Source organism: Pristiophorus japonicus, unplaced genomic scaffold, assembly GCF_044704955.1.
Source record: "Pristiophorus japonicus isolate sPriJap1 unplaced genomic scaffold, sPriJap1.hap1 HAP1_SCAFFOLD_119, whole genome shotgun sequence".
Taxonomy (NCBI): domain Eukaryota; kingdom Metazoa; phylum Chordata; class Chondrichthyes; family Pristiophoridae; genus Pristiophorus; species Pristiophorus japonicus.
In genome coordinates, this window is record NW_027250853.1 from 1,619,829 (window position 1) to 1,630,317 (window position 10,489).

At 54.1% G+C, this 10,489-nt stretch overlaps 1 pseudogene; it reads right to left on the bottom strand.

Moving 5' to 3' along the window:
• The window catches only part of LOC139242065 (phosphoribosylformylglycinamidine synthase-like), a 448,425-nt pseudogene extending 439,726 nt beyond the window's left edge, over window positions 1–8,699 (bottom strand).
• Between the last annotated feature and the right edge of the window lie 1,790 nt (window positions 8,700–10,489).

Genomic DNA, 10,489 nt, shown 5'->3' on the forward strand with positions numbered 1-10,489 from the left:
AGAGAAAGACAGATCGAGCGAAAGAGAAAGACAGATCGAGCGAAAGAGAAAGACAGATCGAGCGAAAGAGAAAGACAGATCGAGCGAAAGAGAAAGACAGATCGAGCGAAAGAGAAAGACAGATCGAGCGAAAGAGAAAGACAGATCAAGCGAGAAAGAAACAGATCGAGCGAGCGAGACAGACAGATCGACTGAGACACAGATCGAGCGAGAGAGACAGATCGAGAGAGAGAGAAAGACAGATCGAGAGAGAGAGAAAGACAGATCGAGCGAGAGAGACAGACAGATCGAGGGAGAAAGCCAGACAGATCGAGGGAGAAAGCCAGACAGAGAGAGCGAGAGAGAGAAAGGCAGATCGAGCGAGAAAGACAGATCGAGCGAGAGAGAAAGCCAGATCGAGCGAGAAAGACAGATCGAGCGAGAAAGACAGATCGAGCGAGCGAGACAGACAGATCGAGCGAGAGAGAAAGACAGATCGAGCGAGAGAGAAAGACAGATCGAGCGAGAGAGAAAGACAGATCGAGCGAGAGAGAAAGACAGATCGAGCGAGAGAGAAAGACAGATCGAGCGAGAGAGAAAGACAGATCGAGAGAGAAAGCCAGACAAAGAGAGCGAGAAAGGTAGATCGAGCGAGAAAGACAGATCGAGCGAGAGAAAGACAAATCGAGCGAGAGAGAAAGACAAATCGAGCGAGAAAGACAAATCGAGCGAGAGAGACAGATCGAGAGAAAGAGAAAGAGAAAGACAGATCGAACGAGAGAGTCAGACAGATCGAGAGTGACAGCCAGACAGAGAGAGAGAGAGAAAGGCAGATCGTGCGAGAAAGAAAGACAGATCGAGCGAGAGAGAAAGGCAGATCGAGTGAAAGATACAGATCGAGCAAGAGAGACAGATCGAGAAAGACAGATCGAGCGCGAGAAAGACAGATCGAGCGCGAGAAAGACAGATCGAGCGAAAGAGAAAGACAGATCGAGCGAGAGAGAAAGACAGATCGAGCGAGAGAGAAAGACACATTGAGCGAGCGAGACAGACAGATCGAGCGAGAGAGAAAGACAGATCGAGCGAGAGAGAAAGACAGATCGAGCGAGAAAGACAGATCGAGCGAGAGAGAAAGACACATCGAGCGAGCGAGACAGACAGATCGAGCGAGAGAGAAAGACAGATCGAGCGAGAAAGACAGATCGAGCGAGCGAGAAAGACAGATCGAGCGAGAGAGAAAGACAGATCGAGCGAGAGAGACAGACAGATCGAGAGAGAAAGCCAGACAAAGAGAGCGAGAAAGATAGATCGAGCGAGAAAGACAGATCGAGCGAGAGAAAGACAAATCGAGCGAGAGAGAAAGACAAATCGAGCGAGAAAGACAAATCGAGCGAGACAGATCAAGAGAAAGAGAAAGACAGATCGAACGAGAGAGTCAGACAGATCGAGAGTGACAGCCAGACAGAGAGAGAGAGAGAAAGGCAGATCGTGCGAGAAAGAAAGACAGATCGAGCGAGAGAGAAAGGCAGATCGAGTGAGAGATACAGATCGAGCAAGAGAGACAGATCGAGAAAGACAGATCGAGCGCGAGAAAGACAGATCGAGCGAGAGGGAAAGACAGATCGAGCGAGAGAGAAAGACAGATCGAGCGAGAGAGAAAGACAGATCGAGCGAGAGAGAAAGACAGATCGAGCGAGAAAGACAGATCGAGCGAGAAAGACAGATCGAGCGAGAAAGAAACAGATCGAGCGAGAAACAGATTGAGCGAGCGAGACAAATAGATCGACTGAGAGAGACAGATCGAGCGAGAGAGACAGATCGAGAGAGAGAGAAAGACAGATCGAGCGAGAGAAAGACAGATCGAGCGCGAGAAAGACAGATCGAGCGAGAGGGAAAGACAGATCGAGCGAGAGAGAAAGACAGATCGAGCGAGAGAGAAAGACAGATCGAGCGAGAGAGAAAGACAGATCGAGCGCGAGAAAGACAGATCGAGCGCGAGAAAGACAGATCGAGCGCGAGAAAGACAGATCGAGCGCGAGAAAAACAGATCGAGCTCGAGAAAGACAGATCGAGCGCGGGAAAGACAGATCGAGCGCGAGGAAGACAGATCGAGCGCGAGGAAGACAGATCCAACGCGAGAAAGACAGATCGAGCGCGAGGAAGACAGATCGAGCGAAAGAGAAAGACAGATCGAGCGAAAGAGAAAGACAGATCGAGCGAAAGAGAAAGACAGATCGAGCGAAAGAGAAAGACAGATCGAGCGAAAGAGAAAGACAGATCGAGCGAAAGAGAAAGACAGATCGAGCGAAAGAGAAAGACAGATCGAGCGAAAGAGAAAGACAGATCGAGCGAAAGAGAAAGACAGATCGAGCGAAAGAGAAAGACAGATCGAGCGAAAGAGAAAGACAGATCAAGCGAGAAAGAAACAGATCGAGCGAGCGAGACAGACAGATCGACTGAGACACAGATCGAGCGAGAGAGACAGATCGAGAGAGAGAGAAAGACAGATCGAGAGAGAGAGAAAGACAGATCGAGCGAGAAAGCCAGACAGATCGAGGGAGAAAGCCAGACAGAGAGAGCGAGAGAGAGAAAGGCAGATCGAGCGAGAAAGACAGATCGAGCGAGAGAGAAAGCCAGATCGAGCGAGAAAGACAGATCGAGCGAGAAAGACAGATCGAGCGAGAAAGACAGATCGAGCGAGCGAGACAGACAGATCGAGCGAGAGAGAAAGACAGATCGAGCGAGAGAGAAAGACAGATCGAGCGAGAGAGAAAGACAGATCGAGCGAGAGAGAAAGACAGATCGAGAGAGAAAGCCAGACAAAGAGAGCGAGAAAGGTAGATCGAGCGAGAAAGACAGATCGAGCGAGAGAAAGACAAATCGAGCGAGAGAGAAAGACAAATCGAGCGAGAAAGACAAATCGAGCGAGAGAGACAGATCGAGAGAAAGAGAAAGAGAAAGACAGATCGAACGAGAGAGTCAGACAGATCGAGAGTGACAGCCAGACAGAGAGAGAGAGAGAAAGGCAGATCGTGCGAGAAAGAAAGACAGATCGAGCGAGAGAGAAAGGCAGATCGAGTGAAAGATACAGATCGAGCAAGAGAGACAGATCGAGAAAGACAGATCGAGCGCGAGAAAGACAGATCGAGCGCGAGAAAGACAGAACGAGCGAAAGAGAAAGACAGATCGAGCGAGAGAGAAAGACAGATCGAGCGAGAGAGAAAGACACATTGAGCGAGCGAGACAGACAGATCGAGCGAGAGAGAAAGACAGATCGAGCGAGAGAGAAAGACAGATCGAGCGAGAGAGAAAGACAGATCGAGCGAGAGAGAAAGACACATCGAGCGAGCGAGACAGACAGATCGAGCGAGAGAGAAAGACAGATCGAGCGAGAAAGACAGATCGAACGAGAGAGAAAGACAGATCGAGCGAGAGAGAAAGACAGATCGAGCGAGAGAGACAGACAGATCGAGAGAGAAAGCTAGACAAAGAGAGCGAGAAAGGTAGATCGAGCGAGAAAGACAGATCGAGCGAGAGAAAGACAAATCGAGCGAGAGAGAAATACAAATCGAGCGAGAAAGACAAATCGAGCGAGACAGATCAAGAGAAAGAGAAAGACAGATCGAACGAGAGAGTCAGACAGATCGAGAGTGACAGCCAGACAGAGAGAGAGAGAGAAAGGCAGATCGTGCGAGAAAGAAAGACAGATCGAGCGAGAGAGAAAGGCAGATCGAGTGAGAGATACAGATCGAGCAAGAGAGACAGATCGAGAAAGACAGATCGAGCGCGAGAAAGACAGATCGAGCGAGAGGGAAAGACAGATCGAGCGAGAGAGAAAGACAGATCGAGCGAGAGAGAAAGACAGATCGAGCGAGAGAGAAAGACAGATCGAGCGAGAGAGAAAGACAGATCGAGCGAGAGAGAAAGACAGATCGAGCGAGAAAGACAGATCGAGCGAGAAAGACAGATCGAGCGAGAAAGACAGATCGAGCGAGAAAGAAACAGATCGAGCGAGAAACAGATTGAGCGAGCGAGACAAATAGATCGACTGAGAGAGACAGATCGAGCGAGAGAGACAGATCGAGAGAGAGAGAAAGACAGATCGAGCGAGAGAAAGACAGATCGAGCGCGAGAAAGACAGATCGAGCGAGAGGGAAAGACAGATCGAGCGAGAGAGAAAGACAGATCGAGCGAGAGAGAAAGACAGATCGAGCGAGAGAGAAAGACAGATCGAGCGAGAGAGAAAGACAGATCGAGCGAGAGAGAAAGACAGATCGAGCGAGAGAGAAAGACAGATCGAGCGAGAAAGACAGATCGAGCGAGAGAGAAAGACAGATCGAGCGAGAGAGACAGACAGATCGAGAGAGAAAGCCAGACAGAGAGAGCGAGAGAGAAAGACAAATCGAGCGAGAGACAGGTCGAGCGCAAGAAAGACAGGTCGAGCGTGAGAAAAACAGATCGAGCCAGAGAGAACGACGGATCGAGCGAGAGAAAAACAGACAGAGCGAGAGAGACAGACAGAGAGAGAGACAGACAGATCGAGCGAGAGAGAAAGACAGATCGAGCGAGAGAGAAAGCCAGACCGAGCGAGAGACACAGACAGAGAGACAGACAGATCGAGCGAGAAAGACAGATCGAGCGAGAGAGAAAGACAGATCGAGCGAGAGAGAAAGACAGATCGAGCGAGAGAGAAAGACAGATCGAGCGAGAGAGAAAGACAGATCGAGCGAGAGAGAAAGACAGATCGAGCGAGAAAGACAGATCGAGCGAGAAAGACAGATCGAGCGAGAAAGACAGATCGAGCGAGAAAGAAACAGATCGAGCGAGAAACAGATTGAGCGAGCGAGACAAATAGATCGACTGAGAGAGACAGATCGAGCGAGAGAGACAGATCGAGAGAGAGAGAAAGACAGATCGAGCGAGAGAAAGACAGATCGAGCGCGAGAAAGACAGATCGAGCGAGAGGGAAAGACAGATCGAGCGAGAGAGAAAGACAGATCGAGCGAGAGAGAAAGACAGATCGAGCGAGAGAGAAAGACAGATCGAGCGAGAGAGAAAGACAGATCGAGCGAGAGAGAAAGACAGATCGAGCGAGAGAGAAAGACAGATCGAGCGAGAGAGAAAGACAGATCGAGCGAGAAAGACAGATCGAGCGAGAGAGAAAGACAGATCGAGCGAGAGAGACAGACAGATCGAGAGAGAAAGCCAGACAGAGAGAGCGAGAGAGAAAGACAAATCGAGCGAGAGACAGGTCGAGCGCAAGAAAGACAGGTCGAGCGTGAGAAAAACAGATCGAGCCAGAGAGAACGACGGATCGAGCGAGAGAAAAACAGACAGAGCGAGAGAGACAGACAGAGAGAGAGACAGACAGATCGAGCGAGAGAGAAAGACAGATCGAGCGAGAGAGAAAGCCAGACCGAGCGAGAGACACAGACAGAGAGACAGACAGATCGAGCGAGAAAGACAGATCGAGCGAGCGAGAAAGACAGATCGAGCGAGAGAGAAAGACAGATCGAGCGAGCGAGACAGACAGATCAACTGAGAGAGACAGATCGAGCGAGAGAGAAAGCCAGACAGAGAGAGCGAGAGAGAAAGACAGACAGACAGAGAGAGACACAGACAGACCGAGCGAGAGAGAAAGACAGATCAAGCGAGCGAGATAGACAGATCGACTGAGAGAGACAGATCGAGCGAGAGAGAAAGACAGATCGAGCGAGAGACAGACAGATCGAGAGAGAGCCAGACAAAGAGAGCGAGAAAGGCAATTCGAGCGAGAAAGGCAATTCGAGCGAGAAAGACAGATCGAGCGAGAAAGACAGATCGAGCGAGAGAGAAAGACAAATCGAGCGAGAGACAGATCGAGAGAAAGAGAAAGAGAAAGACAGATCGAACGAGTGAGACAGACAGATCGAGAGTGACAGCCAGACAGAGAGAGAGAGAAAGGCAGATCGTGCGAGAAAGTAAGACAGATCGAGCGAGAGAGAAAGGCAGATCGAGTGAGAGATACAGATCGAGTAAGAGAGACAGATCGAGAGAGAAAGACAAATCGAGCGAGACAGATCGAGAGAGAAAGCCAGACAGAGAGAGCGAAAGGCAGATCGATCGAGAGAGAAAGACAGATCGAGCGAGAGAGAAAGACAGATCGAGCGAGAGAGAAAGACAGATCAAGAGAGAAAGAAAGACAGATCAAGTGAGAAAGACAGATGGAGAGAGAAAGACAGATCAAGCGAGAAAGATCGAGCAAGGGAGAAAGACACATTGAGAAAGAATGATCGAGCGAGAAAGATCCAGCGAGAGAGAAAGATCCAGCGAGAGAGAAAGACAGATCGAGAGAGAAAGACAGATCGAGAGAGAAAGACAGATCGAGAGAGAGAAAGATCGAACGAGAGAGAACGACAGATCGAGAGAGAGAGAAAGACAGATCGAGCGAGAGCGCAAGAGCGAATGCGCGAGAGCGAGAGCGAGACCAAGCGAGAGACCGAGCGAGAGAGAGACCGAGCGCGAGAGACAGACAGACACCGAGCGACAGAGAGCGAGAGAACGAGAGAGCGAGAGACCGAGCGAGAACTAGAGACCTAGCAAGAGAGTACGAGAGAGCGCGCAAGAGAAAGACACCGAGCGACAGACAGAGCGAGCGAGAGCGCGAGAGGCAGAGCGCGAGCGAGAGAGAGCGCGAGCGCGAGGCCCAGTGAGCGAGAGGGACCGAGCGCGAGCGGGACAGAGAGAGAGAGGGGGAGGAGAAGGGGGTGGAAGGGGGAGGGGGGGTAGGAGAGCAAGAGATGGCGGGAGAGCGAGAGACGGGGGGAGAGCGAGAGACAGACCGAGCAATAGACAGCGGGAGAGTGAAGGGGAGCAGAGAGGGAGAGAGGGAGAGTGAAGGGGAGCAGAGAGGGAGAGAGAGGGGACGAGCGAAGGGGAGCAGAGAGCCAGAGTGAGAGACACAGGGAGACTGAGAGAACACATGGGAGCACCTGGCAGTGAAGCAGTACACAGACACTGAGCAAATGCTGGTCGAAATGGAGTCTGGTAACTGGCCGCACGAGTCAGACATTAGCCAGGATCATAAGTTGCTAATTAGAGCGCTGAGTTCCCAGTGGCAGTGAGTGGAGCTGCTGAATCAGCCCTGCCCCTGACAGTGCTGTCACAGCAAGTGAATCAGCACTGCCCCTCACCATGCCCCCGCCCCTGACACCGACAACCGAACCTGCACCCGACCCCTCCCCCCGACCCCGCCTGTCGCACAGCAGGGCTCTGGGTACCCGAGTCTCTGTCTCTGTCTCTGTGTCTCTCTCGGGCTCTGTGGCTCTCTCTCCCTGGTGCTCTCCGTCTCTCTCTCTCTCTCTCTCTCTGGCGCTCTCTGTCTCTCTCTCTCTCTCTCTCTGGCTCTGGCTCGCTCTCTCTCTGGCTCACTCTTGCTCGCTCTCTCTAGCTCGCTGTCTCTGTCTCTCTCTCTCTCGCTCTCTAGCTCTAGCTCTGGCTCTCGCTCTCTCTGGCTCGCTCTCTCTGGCTCTCTCGCTCTCTCTCTCTCTCTCTCTCTCTCTGGCTTGCTCTCTCTCTCTCTGGCTCTGGCTCGCTCTCTCTGGCACGCTCTCTCTGTCTCTCTCTCTCTCTCTGGCTCACTCTCTCTCTCTGGCTCGCTCTCTCTCTCTCTGGCTCGGTCTCTCTGGCTCGCTCTCTCTCGCGCTCTCTCTCTCTCTCTCTCTCTCTCTCTCTGGCTCGCTCTCTCTCTCTCTCTCTCTGGCTCTCGCGCTCTCTCACTCTCTGGAACTCTCTCTGGCTCATGCTCACTCTCTCTGGCTCTCGCACTCTCTTTCTCTCTCTCTCTCTGGCTCTGGCTCTGGCTCTGGCTCTCTCTCTCTCTCTCTCTCTCTCTCTCTGGCTCACGCTCGCTCTCTCTGGCTCACGCTCGCGCTCTCTCTCTCTGGCTTTCTCTCGCTGTCTCTGGCTCGCTCTCTCTCTCTCTGGCTCGCTCTCTCTCTCTCTGGCTCTCTCTGGCTCGCTCTCTCTCTCTCTGGCTCGCTCTGGCTCTGGCTCTCTCTCTCTCTGGCTCACGCTCGCTCTCTCTGACTCACGCTCGCGCTCTCTCTCTGACTCTCTTTGGCTTTCTGGCTCTCTCTCGCTCGCTCTCCCTGGCTCGCTCTCTCTCTCTCTCTCTCTCTGGTTCGCTCTCTCTCTCTCTCTCTCTCTGGATGGCTGGCTCGCTCTCTCTCTCTCTCTCTGGCTCTCGCTCTCTCTCTCTGGCTCTCGCTCTCTCTCTATCTCTCTGGCTCGCTCTCTCTCTCTGGCTCTCGCGCTCTCTCTCTCTCTCTCTCTCTCTATCTCTATCTCTATCTCTCTCTCTCTCTTTATCGCTCTCTCTGGCTCGCCCGCTCTCTTTCTGTGGCTGGCTGGCTGGCTCTCTCGCTCTCTCTCTCTCTCTCTCTCTCTCTCTCTGGCTGGCTCGCTCGCGCTCTCTCTCTCTCTCTCTCTCTCTGTCTGTCTCTGTCTCTGTCTCTGTCTCGCTCGCTCTCTCTCTCTCTCTCTCTCTCTCTCTGTCTCGCTCGCTCTCTCTCTCTGGCTCTCTCTCGCTCACTCTCGCTCTCACTCTCTCTCTCTCGGGCCCAAGCCCAGCAAACCCCACACTTTTACCAGCCGGGCTCGGCAGCAGATTGCGGCTCACCTCCACTAACTGCCCGCACTTGCTGCAACCCTTGACCATTAACCTGCTTGCTCACTTTGCAGACTCAGTGTTTGCTGACCTTCACTGCAGTCCTGATCCTCGGGGGGGCACAGCCCGAGTTACAAAGAATCAACTGCGTTTCAAGGTCACGGAACAGGTCCAACACATTCCTGGGGGGTGGGGGAGTGCCGCACTGTCGGAGGGGAAGTACTGAGGGAGTGTCGGAGGGGCATCCGAGGGAGTGTCGGAGGGGCAGTACTGAGGGAATGTCGGAGGGGAAGTACTGAGGGAGTGTCGGAGGGGAAGTACTAAGGGAGTGTCGGAGGGGCATCCGAGGGAGTGTCGGAGGGGCATCTGAGGGAGTGTCGGAGGGGAAGTACTGAGGGAGTGTCGGAGGGGCATCTGAGGGAGTGTCAGAAGGGCAGTACTGAGAGAGTGTCGGAGGGGCATCTGAGGGAGTGTCGGAGGGGCAGTACTGAGGGAATGTCGGAGGGGAAGTACTGAGGGAGTGTCGGAGGGGCATCTGAGGGAGTGTCGGAGGGGCAGTACTGAGGGAGGGAGTGTCGGAGGGGAAGTACTGAGGGAGTGTCGGAGGGGCGGTACTGAGGGAGTGTCGGAGGGGAAGTACTGAGGGAGTGTCGGAGGGGCATCCGAGGGAGTGTCGGAGGGGCAGTACTGAGGGAATGTCGGAGGGGAAGTACTGAGGGAGTGTCGGAGCGGCATCTGAGGGAGTGTCGGAGGGGCATCTGAGGGAATGTCGGAGGGGCAGTACTGAGGGAGGGAGTGTCGGAGGAGCATCTGCAGGAGTGTCGGAGGGGCAGTACTGAGGGAGTGTCGGAGGGGCATCTGAGGGAGTGTGGGAGGGGCATCTGAGGGAGTGTCGGAGGGGCATCTGAGGGAGTGTCGGAGAGGCAGGACTGAGGGAATGTCGGAGGAGCATCTGAGGGAGTGTCGGAGGGGCATCCGAGGGAGTGTCGGAGGGGCATCTGAGGGAGTGTCGGAGGGGAAGTACTGAGGGAGTGTCGGAGGGGCATCTGAGGGAGTGTCAGAAGGGCAGTACTGAGAGAGTGTCGGAGGGGCATCTGAGGGAGTGTCGGAGGGGCAGTACTGAGGGAATGTCGGAGGGGAAGTACTGAGGGAGTGTCGGAGGGGCATCTGAGGGAGTGTCGGAGGGGCAGTACTGAGGGAGGGAGTGTCGGAGGGGAAGTACTGAGGGAGTGTCGGAGGGGCGGTACTGAGGGAGTGTCGGAGGGGAAGTACTGAGGGAGTGTCGGAGGGGCATCCAAGGGAGTGTCGGAGGGGCAGTACTGAGGGAATGTCGGAGGGGAAGTACTGAGGGAGTGTCGGAGGGGCATCTGAGGGAATGTCGGAGGGGCAGTACTGAGGGAGGGAGTGTCGGAGGAGCATCTGCAGGAGTGTCGGAGGGGCAGTACTGAGGGAGTGTCGGAGGGGCATCTGAGGGAGTGTGGGAGGGGCATCTGAGGGAGTGTCGGAGGGGCATCTGAGGGAGTGTCGGAGGAGCATCTGAGGGAGTGTCGGAGGGGCAGTACTGAGGGAATGTCGGAGGAGCATCTGAGGGAGCGTCGGAGGAGCATCTGAGGGAGTGTCGGAGGAGCATCTGAGGGAGTGTCGGAGGAGCATCTGAGGGAATGTCGGAGGGGCAGTACTGAGGGAATGTCGGAGGGGCATCTGAGGGAGTGTCGGAGGGGCAGTACTGAGGGAGTGCCGGAGGGGCATCTGAGGGAGTGTCGGAGGGGCATCTGAGGGAGTGTCGGAGGGGCAGTACTGAGGGAGTGCCGGAGGGGCATCTGAGGGAGTGTCGGAGGGGCTACTGAGGGAATGTCGGAGGGG